A 15,563-nucleotide genomic window follows, 5' to 3' on the forward strand; every position below is an offset into this window, starting at 1 on the left:
TAGGTGTTAGGCTGTCGCCTCTGTTCTTTTTGTTGTTAAGGACAGAATTCACGTGGTGGTTCAGGTGAGTTGTTTTATTTGTCCTGTTGGAAGTTAAAGTTTTTTCTTAATTTGTCTCGATCGGTGTGATTCAGTTGTTTGGGACGCGGCAGGTGTCGATATTCCTTCTTTGCGTCCTCTCAACCCAGTGAGTGGTTTTAAGTTCTATCAGTGACTGTGACATCCCCAGTGCGTCCCATGGGGGTTTTGTGAGGCTTAATTTGGTTGCGGTGTACCCACTTGAAAACTGGTTCTCTTTGACCCTTGCTGACCTTTATTTGGTATACGACGGCGGAGAGTTTGTCAGTCACCAAATACGGCCCGGTCCAATGGGATAGCAACTTGTGAGTTAACCTGGTTGTTTTCTGGCTTGGGTGCCCGAATGAGTAGTACCACACCTTGTCCCCCACTTGTATCTCATGGTGAGACGCCTTCTGGTCATAGTAGGCTTTTCGACCTTCTGCGCTTTTGTTCAAGTGTTTTTGAGCAAAGGAGAAGGTGGCTTTCAGATGTTCAGTCAGGTCAGTCATGTATTGTTGAGCCGTGTACGCTGTCGCAATGTTTGCCTCCCTTGGCTGGTACAGCAGGTGGAGGGGGAGCATCATTTGACAGCCTGTCATCATTTGAAAAGGGGAAAACCCCATCTATTTGTGAGGGGTCGCCCGGATGGCCATGAGGACCAGGGGAAGTTTCACATCCTAGTTTCTGTGGTTGTCTGCCACATACTTGTGCAGGATGGTCACCACAGTTTGGTTGGCCCTTTCCACCTGTCCTGACCCCCAGCACTTGCCAGAGTTATTGCATGACTTCGCTGGTGAAGTGGGTGCCTCTATCCAAGTTTATGCAGATAGGTAGTCCGAATTGTGAAAAGATGTGATTCATCAACAAATAGGCTGTCGTCAAGGATGTATCGTTCGGAGCCGGTAGACATTCCAGCCATTTGGTGAAGTCACACGTGACAGTTAGGAAATATTTGTTTCCTCTTGCAGACTTTGTGAGGGGTCCTACCCAGTCGATGTGTAGATCTGACCAAGGGAAGGAAATACACTCAACAAAAATATGAACGCAACACTTTTGCTTTTGCTCCCATTTTGTATGAGATGAACTCAAAGATCAAAAACTTTTTCCACATACACAATATCACCATTTCCCTCAAATATTGTTCACAAACCAGTCTAAATCTGTGATAGTGAGCACTTCTCCTTTGCTGAGATAATCCATCCCACCTCACAGGTGTGCCATACCAAGATGCTGATTAGACACCATGATTAGTGCACAGGTGGTCCTTAGACTGTCCACAATAAAAGGCCACTCTGAAAGGTGCAGTTTTGTTTTATTGGGGGGGGGGGGGGGGGGATACCAGTCAGTATCTGGTGTGACCACAATTTGCCTCATGCAGTGCAACACATCTCCTTCGCATAGAGTTGATCAGGTTGTCAATTGTGGCCTGTGGAATGTCGGTCCACTCCTCTTCAATGGCTGTGCAAAGTTGCTGGATATTGGCAGGAACTGGTACACGCTGTCGTATACGCCAGTCCAGAGCATCCCAAACATGCTCAATGGGTGACATGTCCGGTGAGTATGCCGGCCATGCAAGAACTGGGACATTTTCAGCTTCCAAGAATTGTGTACAGATCCTTGCAACATGGGGCCGTGCATTATCCTGCTGCAACATGAGGTGTTCTTGGATGTATGGCACAACAATGGGCCTCAGGATCTCGTCACGGTATCTCTGTGAATTCAAAATGCCATCAATAAAATGCACCTGTGTTCTTCATCCATAACAGATGCCTGCCCATACCATAACCCCACCGCCACCATGGGCCACTCGATCCACAACATTGACATCAGAAAACCGCTCACCCACACGACGCCACACACGCTGTCTGCCATCTGCCCTGGACAGTGTGAACCGGGATTCATCCGTGAAAAGAACACCTCTCCAACATGCCAAACGCCAGCGAATGTGAGCATTTACCCACTCAAATCGGTTACGACGACGAACTGGAGTCAGGTCGAGACCCCGATGAGGACGAAGAGCATGCAGATGAGCTTCCCTGAGACGGTTTCTGACAGTTTGTGCAGAAATTCTTTGGTTATGCAAACCGATTGTTTCAGCAGCTGTCCGAGTGGCTGGTCTCAGATGATCTTGGAGGTGAACATGCTGGATGTGGAGGTCCTGGGCTGGTGTGGTTACACGTGGTCTGCGGTTGTGAGGCTGGTTGGATGTACTGCCAAATTCTCTGAAACGCCTTTGGAGACGGCTTATGGTAGAGAAATGAACACTCAATACACGAGCAACAGCTCTGGTTGACATTCCTGCTGTCAGCATGCCAATTGCAACGCTCCCTCAAATCTTGCGACATCTGTGGCATTGTGCTGTGTGATAAAACTGCACCTTTCAGAGTGGCCTTTTATTGTGGGCAGTCTAAGGCACACCTATGCACTAATCATGGGGTCTAATCAGCATCTTGATATGGCACACCTGTGAGGTAAGATGGATTATCTCAGCAAAGCAGCAGTGCTCACTATCACAGATTTAGACTGGTTTGTTAACAATATTTGAGGGAAATGGTGATATTGTGTATGTAGAAAAAGTTTTAGATCTTTGAGTTCATCTCATACAAAATGGGAGCAAAACCAAAAGTGTTGCATTTATATTTTTGTTGAGTATACTTCTATTTTGTAAGGGAGCTTTGTGAATCAGGTTCACAGTTTTGAATTGGCAACAGACCAAGCAGTCTTTGATGTAATCACTTACATCCTTCTGCATTTTTTGCCAATATGCCACCTGTCGTTTCGCATTGTATGTTGCTTTCATTCCTCTGTGACCTGCGCATGCTGAAATGTGCCTGTGCATTAGCATCACCCCCCGGTGGTTACGAGGAACCACTAACTCAGGTGAAGAGAGATCCTCGGAAGCACAGAATATGATGCCATTGAGCACATGTAGGTTATCTCGGGCATGGTACAGCTGTTTCAAGTCAGGGAGGAAGCAAAATCATCCTCAGTGAGTGAGTGAACTTGAGATCAGTGAGGTGTAGCACCATTTTGTTTATGGCCGGTTCCAGAGCCTGGAGTGAAGCCAGATCGGTGTCAGAGAAAGCTGAAGCGACCGAGGCTGTTGTGGGGACGGGGGCTGTGGCAGGGTCTGCGGCAGCAGTCCTGGCACGAGTCACCAAAGATACAGCATGGGTGGGTAGGTGGGGCAAAATTGTCTCATCGAATGGCCACAGCATGCCATCCAGAGCGCCTTGCTTGGCTAGTGTGTCAACCAAGTCATTAAATTCTTTGTCTTGGCCTGGTGTGCGGGAGTGAACTCTGACATTTTTCCAGTATATCTGGAGGTCATGCGTAGTTATGAGGTGATCGCAAGCTGCAACCAGTTCTTTGTGTTTGACCAATTTCTTGTTGGAGGTCATGAAACCATTGCGTTTTCAGCAGGGTAGATGGCACAAAAAGCTAAGGCGTGCATAGTTCGAATCTGTGCAGCACAAATGTTTTGACATTTTGCGCCACAGCTAACTGGCATGTTATGAGTATGGCCACAATTTCAGCATACTGAGAGGACTGTGGTCCCAGCTGGAACTTTTGTGGCTCATGTGGTGTGTTGTCAATCCACGTGACCCCCACTCCTGCCCCGGCGACTGTTTCATGGTGAAATGAGCAGTCGTCCACATATGCAGTGATCATGCCTTGGCAGGCATTGTGGTTGAAGTAGTGGTGATTAGGAGGGTCGGGTGGTGACACGTCTTCGTTAAACAGGTTTGCAGCCGGTGTGTCTTTGGTGCAGCGCTGGCAAGCAGCTAACCCTGTGCCTAAGGGAGTTTTGCGGTCTTGGGCGTACCGCACCTCCACGTCAAAACTTTGCAGTGCCATCAACCACAAGGCAAGCCGTGAGTTTGTCAATACACCTTCTTGCAGTCTTTGACTGTTAAGGAATGTCACTGGTTGATGATTGGTTTCTACAATGACTTTTTGTCTGCCCAGATAGTTGGGGAAATGTTTCACAGCCCAGACTGTTGCTAGTAGGGCTTTTTAGCAGTCACTGAATTTAAGTTCCGGTGGTTGTAGCGTTTTGCTCGCATATGCGACCACTCGCCTATCTTTGTCGTACATCTGGTACAGTCCCGCACTTAGGCATCTCCAATCAAGGTGGAATTCTTTGCTACAATCAGGGTATGCTAGGCATCGGGCTGAGCAGAGTTTGTCTTTCAGAACCTGCATGGCCTGTTCTTGGGGTTCACCCCATAGGATCGGCATATCATTTTTGAGCAGGTCTGTCAGTGGTTTCACCAAATCTACATAGTTTTCAATGAATTGGCGGGAGTAATTGCACACTCCTGGAAAACTGCGCAGTTCTGTTAGGTTTGTAGGCGTTTTGATGTTGGTGATGCATTGGACTCATCCAACTTGTGGTTGCACTCTGTCTGGTCTGACAAAGAGGCCCACATAGTTGACCTTGGTCAAACACCATTGACACTTTGAAAGTGAGATTTTTGCACCAGCATTCGTGAGTTGGCTCAGGATGTGGTCTATCTTATCCAAATGTGTGTCTAATGTTGGGTTTCGCATTAGGACGTCATCAACATAGATAAGGGTACCTTGCTTGTTTGCATCGGGGCACGCCTTGTTCAAGAAGATGTTGAATTCGGCAGGTGAGTTGGCATAGCCAAATGGGCACCTGGTGAAAGTGTACTGGCAGTTGGCGAAGGTGAATGCCAGTTTGTGTTGATCGTCTTCATGGACAGGGAAAGTCCAGAAACCGGAGGCCACATCAAGCATGGAAAAGTATTTTGCGTCTTTTACTTTAGGAAGTTCCTGCTCTAACCAAGTCATCGGCCATCGAGATAGCGACACCTGTTGGTTGAGTTTGCGGTAATTGATGGTAAGTCTCCATTTACCATTTGGTTTGATTACCGGCCATACAGGGGCTGAATAGGTGCTGTTGCACGGTCTTATTTTTTCCAAAAGGTCATCTATGATTTCCTAAACAGGTTCATAGGATGCCAGATGAATTTTGTACTGTCCCACGAAGGTGGGCGGTGCATTTGGAGGAGTTGGGATGTGCACAGAGTGGATGTGGGTGAGTCCACAATCCAACGAATCATTGGCAAAGGACGCTCGGTATTTATAGAGTAGGTCTCTTAGACGTCCTCGTTCCTTATCATTCTTTAAGGTATCTGCTGCTGCTACGACTTGTGCTATCTGAGATGCAAATTCAGAATCAATCAATCAATCAATCAATTTTTTTTTTATATAGCGCCAAATCACAACAAACAGTTGCCCCAAGGCGCTTTATATTGTAAGGCAAGGCCATACAATAATTATGTAAAACCCCAACGGTCAAAACGACCCCCTGTGAGCAAGCACTTGGCTACAGTGGGAAGGAAAAACTCCCTTTTAACAGGAAGAAACCTCCAGCAGAACCAGGCTCAGGGAGGGGCAGTCTTTTGGTTGGGGCTGAGGGAGAGAACCAGGAAAAAGACATGCTGTGGAGGGGAGCAGAGATCAATCACTAATGATTAAATGCAGAGTGGTGCATACAGAGCAAAAAGAGAAAGAAACAGTGCATCATGGGAACCCCCCAGCAGTCTACGTCTATAGCAGCATAACTAAGGGATGGTTCAGGGTCACCTGATCCAGCCCTAACTATAAGCTTTAGCAAAAAGGAAAGTTTTAAGCCTAATCTTAAAAGTAGAGAGGGTAGAATCAGAGCCCGGGATAAGGTTCAGAGCTGTTTCAGTGTCATTTCCAGCATTTGTTTTGTTTTGAGAGTTGACCGTGAGGACCGTAAGGGTCTGGAGGACCATGTGGTCAGGGTCATCAAGATCTATTCTGCTGACAGTGTCTTCCTCAGAGATGTTCGCTGGAAATACAGCGATTGCTCTTGAGGGTTTGGAAAAGACAAGCCCCTGTTGTGAACAGGGAAGAAGCGATGGAGGGACTTGGCCAAGAACTGGGATGTTCAGCTCAAAGTCCTGGAATTCAGTGCTGATTAACCAACCCAGTGGGGTGGTTTTGGGAATCAGAATGTCTTTGCCAGTGTTGTTATGCACCATCAAGCGAGTTGTCCGACTTCCTAGGCTCAAAAGTGGAGTGGCTTCAAGAGATAGTCCCAGTTTGGTGAAGAGCTGGGATGGCTGGAAGACAGCCTGTGAGTGTCGGAGCTCTTGTCCTGGACGTATCACGAGGTGGAGTGGTGCATTTTTCAGGTGAGCAGGTATCGTGATGTGACCATCATTCACTACCTGACATGCGTCAGGGATCAACTGTCCAGACCTTTGATACTCCAGATCAGAGTAAGCGGGGTCATCGCGTGCTCTGGTCAAAGACCAGAGGACTTGATTGACTCTATCAACCTGTACCTCCAATTGGACAAGGAGTTCACCTCTTATGTAGACAGAGCGTGGTAAGTTTGGAATGACTAAGAATGAGTGGCTCAATTGTCGTCGTTCCAGCACGTTCTGAGTGTGCAGATTCCAGTTGCCTTGAGTACGGTCTGGGGTAGAGGGTCCTTTGGGAAACGGAAAGATTTTTCCACATATAAAATGTCTGGATTGGATTTGCTCAATGAGTCAAACAGACTTTGACTAATAGCTGATCTACTGGCCCAAAGAGCCAGAGCTACGTCAGCAGTGTGTGTGTTTTCCAAATGGAGACCATCTACTACCAGAGGCATACTCACTCACATTAGTGTCCTCTGACAGCTTACAGAGGAAAGTATCCTTCTCGGCCAGCAGTGCATCTGGGGGCCATGAAGCATTCCGCGGGTCAACAGCCGACAGAATGTCTGCCGTGACCGTGTCGCATAGGGGTTCTGTATCATCTGGGATCTCAATGGCATAACATTGGGGCTTTGCCAGTTGAGTCACCTCAGGTGGGTGTGGGTGACGGACCTGTGCCCACAGTTTTAACCGTTTGAAATCGATGAGTGGTTCAAATCGGTTGAGAAAATCTTTCCCTAAGATGAAGGGAATGGTGTCGAGTGCTGATATGTACACAGAGTGTACCAGACTCATAGGTCTGACAGTGATGTTGACCAGAGCCATTGAGGACAAAGTTGCCGGGTTGTTTGTGTAGGGCTGGATCTCCAATGAACATGGCGATAATTTGAGGTTTCTGTTGGCCTGCTGTGCTGCTACCTGCAGTTGTTTAAACAGTGAGGTAGACATCAAGGTGACATCGGCAGCAGTGTCCAGAAGAGCCTCATGTCTTAGTGAGTTTTCCAGGATTAAGGACAGATAAAATTTCTTTGCAGTCCCCTTCTCAGAGAGGTCGCCTAAGAATTTCTATACAGGTGGTTGTCCAGGTATAACGGACGCTGGATCAGCACGTGATCTCTTGTCCTGATCAACCTGGACTACCAAGGTGGCACTGGGGGGACCAGACTTAGTCTCTCTTGGTTCTTGGTGCCCATCTGAAAAGTACAGCGTCTCAGGACATGGGTCCTGGGATGGTGACGCTAGCGGGTTGTCTACACTCCGGTATAGGTCTTCCTCGGATGCCTCCGGTGGAGTTTGCGAAGACACCGGGTGGGTAGTTGGAGCTATGCGGTTTACACACAGCACATTAGCTTTCTTTTTGGCCTTTTCATCCTCAAATTCCTGGAGGAGGCCTTTCATGATCTTCCGGATTTCTTGGTGGAGGCTTGAGTCCACATATTTACCTGAGTGCTTGGACCGGTCTCTTTCTCTGGAGTCTTGGTTCTAAGTGCTCTTATTGTTGCATCCAGGTGTTCCCTGATGTGGGTGTCTGGAACCCTGCCATCCTTGGGATCGGTCACCTGGGTGCTCACGTCTGTCATCGGGGTGATCTTCCCATGTGTTGGGCTTCTCCCACTGTCTGGGTTTGAATTTATTACCCCAATTTTCACCAGTTTCGGAGCCCTCTTTGGTTCTGAAGTCAGTTTGGTTTTGTGGGAACCACTGCAGTTTTGCTAGTGGTCCACCCCGGTCCTTGGGTTGGCTTCTGACAGATGGTTTCGTCTGTCGAGGGAAGGTAGTGGCAGAGCCAGTATGGGGTTTAAATGACCCCCCGGAGGTGCCTTCAAGCTCGAGGGTAGGTCTAGGTGCTTCAAGGTCGAGGATCATTTTGTCCTCGGATTTACCCTCTCTCTTAATTTGTTTAGTGAAACCTTTCGTAGCAAGGTCACGCAGGTACAGTATGGGAGCCTCATTGGGATCTCCCAGGATTCCCAGGTGATGACTCGTGTTAGGGTGGAGGTTCTCAAGGAACAAGGTTTTAAAATTAAGGTCCTCTTCCATACCTGGTTAATTTCGGGTGCCGAAATAGGTACAGAGGAGCCTGTTGTAATATGTTGGGGCAGTTCACGCCTGCCTTGTTTGATGGCCATAGCGGCGGCTAGGCCTGTCCGAATGGAATGATCTGAATATTCTTTTTCTAATGCTAAGCTAAGTTTAGCAAAGTCTTGTCGTACCTCCGCGGGTTGACACTCAATGAACCGGCTGACCTCGCGGCTGGAAGTCTGTTTGATGAGGTAGATGTAATGTTCACCGGTAGCATGGGTGAAATCCCTGAGGTAATAGCGTATGTCGTTTAAATATGCACGTGTTGGGGGAGCCTACTGGAGTTGGCTCAAAACGGTTAATGAGCAGTGCAATCTTGTCCAGTTCTCTGTCATTAAGGACTGTGGTAGGACGCATCTAAGGGGGAAGGAGAGGCAGCGTCTCTCGATACCCATGATAAAGAGGTTGGAACTCCTGAGGATGTGACGTAGGTCCTGACAGAGGTCCAGGGCACAATTCCTTGCAGTCTGTGGTGGTGAACGTTTGCGTTCCATTTTCCCACATGACTTTTTGTTCAGGGTCTCCCGGCGGTTGGGAGTTTATTTGGAGTTTGCGCTGTAATGATTGCACTTCAGCATTGAGGCGCTCATTTTGTTCTCGAGTATCATCTAAAAGAGTTTGTGTATCTGTCAGACATCTCAGCACCTCACGATTCTTAAGCTTTTCAGACTCCAAAATGTCTTCATGCTTTCCAGCGTGACTCTTCAATGTTTTAAGCTCACCATACGCCTGTTGGAGTACATCATGAGCTTCTCCTTGTTCCAGACACGCGGAGCTAAGTTCACTTTGTAACTCCTTAATTTCATTGTCACGTTCCTGAAGAGTTTCTTTCAGGAGTAAGGTTTGGTCTTTAGCTGCAGGATCAGATGCGGTATCTGATTCATCGGGCTGATCTGGGGAAGCCTCCAGTTCTTCCAATTTTTCTTCAGCAAGGGTCAAAGACTGTTGTGTCTATAATCCCCCAGCAAGCTCCAGCGCGATTTTAAGTGGAACTGAGACAGTGCTCCAAGATAGAACCCCATCACAATGAGAAAGAGAAGTTGCCAGGCCCTCCCAGGTGGGCAGTGGAAAAGAGTAGCCCCTGCTCGAGCCCCGAGCCATTGAAAACATTGGGACAGCTGAGTCTCCCTGAGGGACAGCACGACCCTGGGAACCCCGAGCACGAGAGTCAAATCCTGTTCATGAGTCCGACATTGAGGACAGCCAAGACAGTGATGCAGATGAAGACATGAATCCGTCGGATGCAGCAGAGGATGAGCAGCTGGCTGTAATGGGGGAAAGACAGGTCCCTCACAGAGAACTGTGAACAGGATGGTATTGTGGGGGAAAGAGAGAAGTAGAGGTATTCACTGTGCGTGCAGCCTCTGAAAGGATAGCAAGGGACACCAGGTACAACCCGGCAGAGACCCAAGATAAGCGGCAACCTTATGCCCCAGAAGTTGGACAAGCTGAAAACGACATCCCAGAGGAATGGATTGGAAGACAGGAAGAGAAAAACACCCTTGTAGGAACGAAGCCACAGGATGAATATAATAATGTGTTTGGAATATTGAAAATTATCACTTGTGATTAATTTTACCTCAAATAAGGGACACCACCTATCACTGCCTTAATGATCTATAACAAGATTATAATATCATTGATTTTAGGGTCAGTTGATAGGAAATATTAAAATCAGTCTCAATTTCTAAGGGGTAAGCTCCGCAGGTCAGATCCAACACCCTCTGTAAAACCATACAAAAAAATCACAGACAACTTCACACGTTTAAGATATTTATTTAACTCTGGCAGGAGTTAAATAACAGGACATATCACAGAGAGCAATTTAATGATGACGACATTCAATAAGCAATGATTATATGACGTTCAGATAATTTGGTTTCGTAGCGGGAGTTTTAGGAGTAAGATTCATCCTAATTGAACAGATAATTTACTTTGGTATTTATTAACTTGAGAGAAGATTAATTATTTTGAATAGAGTTAAATAGAGCCACTCTGTTTATCTGACAACATAGCCCGGTTTTACTTTGCGCAGTGCAGCGCGTCTCCGTGAGGTCCGATGCTGGACGCTGTCTGGTTCAGTCGACACTCCGTCTGCCACATAGCTTCTTCAGGGACCTTGACAAAGAGGGTCTGCTGATCCGACCCGCTCGGTTTCGTCAGTTGCGGGGATGATTTCTGTTATTGTGCTGTGATTTTGTGGTGGCGGTTCAAGCTGAGATGGTTGAACATCTCAGCTGACCTGGATGTTTTTCTCTGCAGCGCTCTGGAGTCTGGCTCATCAGAATAAAGGTTTGAGCGTCTTTATTCTCTATCAAAAATCAAAATTCTTCTTTCGTTGTCGTCTTTTGGAAGCTGGGTCAAATCAAAACTCAATGCAAAAATAGTTGACTTTAGAAGAAAAATGTTCGTGAAAGGAATTTTGAGTTGAAGGAAGACAAAAGGTTTAATTTGAAAAATCGAAAAAGGAAGTTAAATGCGCCTGTGCATTTAACTTGACAAAAGTTGCAAAAGTTATATGTCGGAAAAAGTAATTGCAAAACAAGAAAGGAGTTTTAAGTAGCAAGTGGCTTTTAACAAAGAGTCATAAATTTTCTGTTGATGGCTAGGCCGCGTCTTTAGACTCAAGAAGCGCACAGCACATGATGCAGAAAAGTGAAGAAAGGAAAAGAGCGAGAGGAAAAATCAAATCAAATCAAATCAATTTTATTTATATAACACCAAATCACAACAGTTGCCCCAAGGCGCTTTATATTGCAAGGCAAAAGCCATACAGTGGGAAGGAAAAACTCCCTTTTAACAGGAAGAAACCTCCAGCAGAACCAGGCTCAGGGAGGGGTAGTCTTCTGCTGGGACTGGTTGGGGCTGAGGGGAGAGAATCAGGAAAAAGACATGCTGTGGAAGACAGCAGAGATCAATCACTAATGATTAAATGCAGAGTGGTGCATACAGAGCAAAAAGAGAAAGAAACACTCAGTCCAAGATTTCTCACAGTATTACTAGAGGTCAGGGTAATGCCATCCAGAGTAAGGATCTGGTTAGACACCATGTTTCTAAGATTTGTGGGGCCAAGTACAGTAACTTCAGTTTTATCTGAATTTAAAAGCAGGAAATTAGACGTCATCCATGTCTTTATGTCTGTAAGACATTCCTGCAGTGTAACTAATTGGTGTGTGTCCTCTGGCTTCATGGATAGATAAAGCTGGGTATCATCTGCGTAACAATGAAAATTTAAGCAATGCTTTCTAATAATACTGCCTAAGGGAAGCATGTATAAAGTGAATAAAATTGGTCCTAGCACAGAACCTTGTGGAACTCTATAATTAACCTTAGTCTGTGAAGAAGACTCCCCATTTACATGAACAAATTGTAATCTAGTAGATAAATATGATTCAAACCACTACAGCGCAGTGCCTTTAATACCTATGGCATGCTCTAATCTCTGTAATAAAATTTTATGGTCAACAGTATCAAAAGCAGCACTGAGGTCTAACAGGACAAGCACAGAGATGAGTCCACTGTCTGAGGCCATAAGAAGATCATTTGTAACCTTCACTAATGCTGTTTCTGTACTATGATGAATTCTGAAACCTGACTGAAACTCTTCAAATAGACCATTCCTCTGCAGATGATCAGTTAGCTGTTTTACAACTACCCTTTCAAGAATTTTTGAGAGAAAAAGAAGGTTGGAGATTGGCCTATAATTAGGTAAGATAGCTGGGTCAAGTGATGGCTTTTTAAGTAATGATTTAATTACTGCCAACTTAAAAGCCTGTGGTACATAGCCAACTAATAAAGATAGATTGATCATATTTAAGATTGAAGCATTAATTAATGGTAGGGCTTCCTTGAGCAGCCTGGTAGGAATGGGGTCTAATAGACATGTTGATGGTTTGGAGGAAGTAACTAATGAAAATAACTCAGACAAAACAATCGGTGAGAAAGAATCTAACCAAATACCAGCATTATTGAAAGCAGCCAAAGATAACGATATGTCTTTGGGATGGTTATGAGTAATTTTTTCTCTAATAGTTAAAATTTTATTAGCAAAGAAAGTCATGAAGTCATTACTAGTTAAAGTTAAAGGAATACTCGGCTCAATAGAGCTCTGACTCTTTGTCAGCCTGGCTACAGTGCTGAAAAGAAACCTGGGGTTGTTCTTATTTTCTTCAATTAGTGATGAGTAGTAAGCTGTCCTAGCTTTACGGAGGGCTTTTTTATAGAGCAACAGACTCTTTTTCCAGCCTAAGTGAAGATCTTCTAAATTAGTGAGACGCCATTTCCTCTCCAACTTACGGGTTATCTGCTTTAAGCTGTGAGTTTGTGAATTATACCACGGAGTCAGGCACTTCTGATTTAAGCCTCTCTTTTTCAGAGGAGCTACAGCATTCAAAGTTGTGCTCAATGAGGATGTAAAACTATTGACGAGATAATCTATCTCACTCACAGAGTTTAGGTAGCTACTCTGCACTGTGTTGGTATATGGCATTGGAGAACATAACAAAGAAGGAATCATATCCTTAAACCTAGTTACAGCACTTTCCGAAAGACTTCTACTGTAATGAAACTTATTCCCCACTGCTGGGTAGTCCATTAAAATAAATGTAAATGTTATTAAGAAATAATCAGACAGAAGGGGGTTTTCAGGGAATACTGTTAAGTCTTCAATTTCCATACCATAAGTCAAAACAAGTTCTAAAGTATGATTAAAGTGGTAGGTGGACTCATTTACATTTTGAGCGAAGCCAGTTGAGTCTAATAATAGATTAAATGCAGTGTTGAGGCTGTCATTCTCAGCATCTATGTGGATGTTAAAATCGCCCACTATAATTATCTGAGCTAAGCACTAAGTCAGACGAAAGGGCTGAAAATTCACAGAGAAACTCACAGTAACGACCAGGTGGACGATAGATAACAACAAATAAAACTGTTTTTTGGGACCATAGGAAAAGAGACAAATTCCCGGCCGCGAGCTCTTTTACACCCCCAAGAATTCTGGGTAATGTAGTTTCTGGAGTTTCCTTTGTCTTGTTTTAGATATATAAATCAGCGTGGCTCCAAAATTCCCGCTTCAAAACCCAAACAAGTCCTGTAGAATAAACCTTGTAACTGGTTTACCTGGAATTATATACCGCACACACATATAAGTAAACATTACCCAATAACACATCAAATATAATACTTTCATGAAAATTCAGTAAGGTATGCATGTTATGCATAAGGTATCATGCATGAAGTGAAAAGAGTCACATGTGATTTTCCTTTCTCCGTTTTTTTGTTACAACAATACAATGAAGGGCAGGAGTCGGTCACATGCCTTCCCCAAATCGTCCACCAGTGGTCACTCTTGTTCCATAGCTGGATTTTGTATTTACCTGGCAGAAATGTGAAAAGCGTAATACTGAATCGATTTCAACCAAAAAAAAACTTAATAATCAGTGCAATAATCAGTGGACTGATAATAATCCTTCAGTGAGTTGTTTTCTTTTGAGTCTAGTATGAAAAACCTCTTTTTAGGACTTTTGGTGAACAAAATGTCTTTTTGTGGAGGTTTTTTATGGTAAAAGGGGAGCTGATACATCTGGCTTGGGGTACTGTTAAGAATTCACAGCTCCGTGAGCACTTTGGGGAGTCTTAAATCCTGATTAGTGGTGGTAGTTTGACACAGATCCAAGCTCTGCCTGGCTTGGAGCGTCTCCTCTTTGACACCTGGAGAAATACCAGGCCTTGCTGTATGGAGTCTATCTTTTTTTTTCTTTGAAGAAACTCCATGGCCTCTGCTTTATGCAAGCTTAAGATGTTGGTTGTTTGATCACTGCTTTCCGCTACACCCTCGAAGTAACTGCAACCATAGGAGAGTGGGATAACATCCTTATGTGGCCCTTCTCCCCTACTTTGACAGCCTGTAAGGACTTGATAACTCATTTCCTAGTGGCGTCCTTGGGAGTTGCCCACAATGTGATGTTAAGAAAGATGAAGACAGCCACTCTAATGCTGGTCAGGACAAATGATGAAGGAGACAAAGGCCGGTGCCAGAAAAAAACATTGAGGGGGCGATGAGTTTATCTTAGGGGGCGGGGTCGCCCCCCCCCCACAAAATAAGTGCGCACCAGAGGGGACGTGCCTCTGAGTGTGCGTAATGAATTGGGTGCGCTCCTGGAAAGCTCATGTATTTAGGCTACACCACTGTAAGAGACTGACTGAGTAAGAGTAAAGAGTGATGACAGTATTTTTTTAATTATTATTTGAACGTATAGACCCTCGGTAAAGTGATCTCCTGCATACCACAAAACCAAACCAACAACTGATCTGAGAAACGACACGAGACAGTAGATTAACCCCACATACAGCCTTCCATCACAAGCGCAAACACAGCGAAATTGGGCATGTGCGCCACTCCATGGAACAGAGCCCAACTACGCATGCAGTCACAAAGTTCTTCTGAAAAACTGGAGCGATCTGAATTCGTTTGGTTGAATATTGGTGTGTGTGTGGAGACAATTCACCTCATTCACAACGTGACAGAACTTAACGATGCACTGTTACGCACAATAGCATGCAACAACACGGAACACTATTCTTGACCGTGTGTAATGGTTCCTGATAATTCTCCAGCAACACGTGCCATTAATCGTAACGTGTGGTAACAGGTTGCAGCAGTTCCTGAGGACACCTGACGCCTCTGCCCCGAATCATCACATTCGTGATCAGTGGCCAAGAATGTATACTTCATGGCATTCATGACTTTTCGTTGTTATGTGTAAATGCAGCATTAACACCAAGTGAGTCGTGCTGCATGATCTGTCTTTTGCTTGGTGGACTTGATGAATCCCAGGAACTCCAGCTCTGACACTCCTTGAATAAATTGAGCATGCTTTAATTTGTCCACCTTGCCATAATCACTGGAGTCAGGATCCTTGCCCTCTGCCGCACTGACAAGCACAACCCTCAGCCTATCAAATCGCTTGAACACAGACACATGCCATATCCATTTGTTTTAAAATTAATTACTTTAGTTAATTAATTTGGTTTATTTGTTACATATGTGATATTATTGAATAACTAATATTTTGCTATATTTTCCAGTATTTCTTTTTCTTTTTTTTTTCTTTTTATTTTTTGATAACTCTCACATCCTAGAGGGCGGGGTTGATGACATGAGGGGGCGTCGCCACCAAACGCCCCCTCGTGGTGCAGGATCTGAAGGACACATGA

This window comes from Thalassophryne amazonica, chromosome 14, assembly GCF_902500255.1.
Source record: "Thalassophryne amazonica chromosome 14, fThaAma1.1, whole genome shotgun sequence".
Classification (NCBI taxonomy): domain Eukaryota; kingdom Metazoa; phylum Chordata; class Actinopteri; order Batrachoidiformes; family Batrachoididae; genus Thalassophryne; species Thalassophryne amazonica.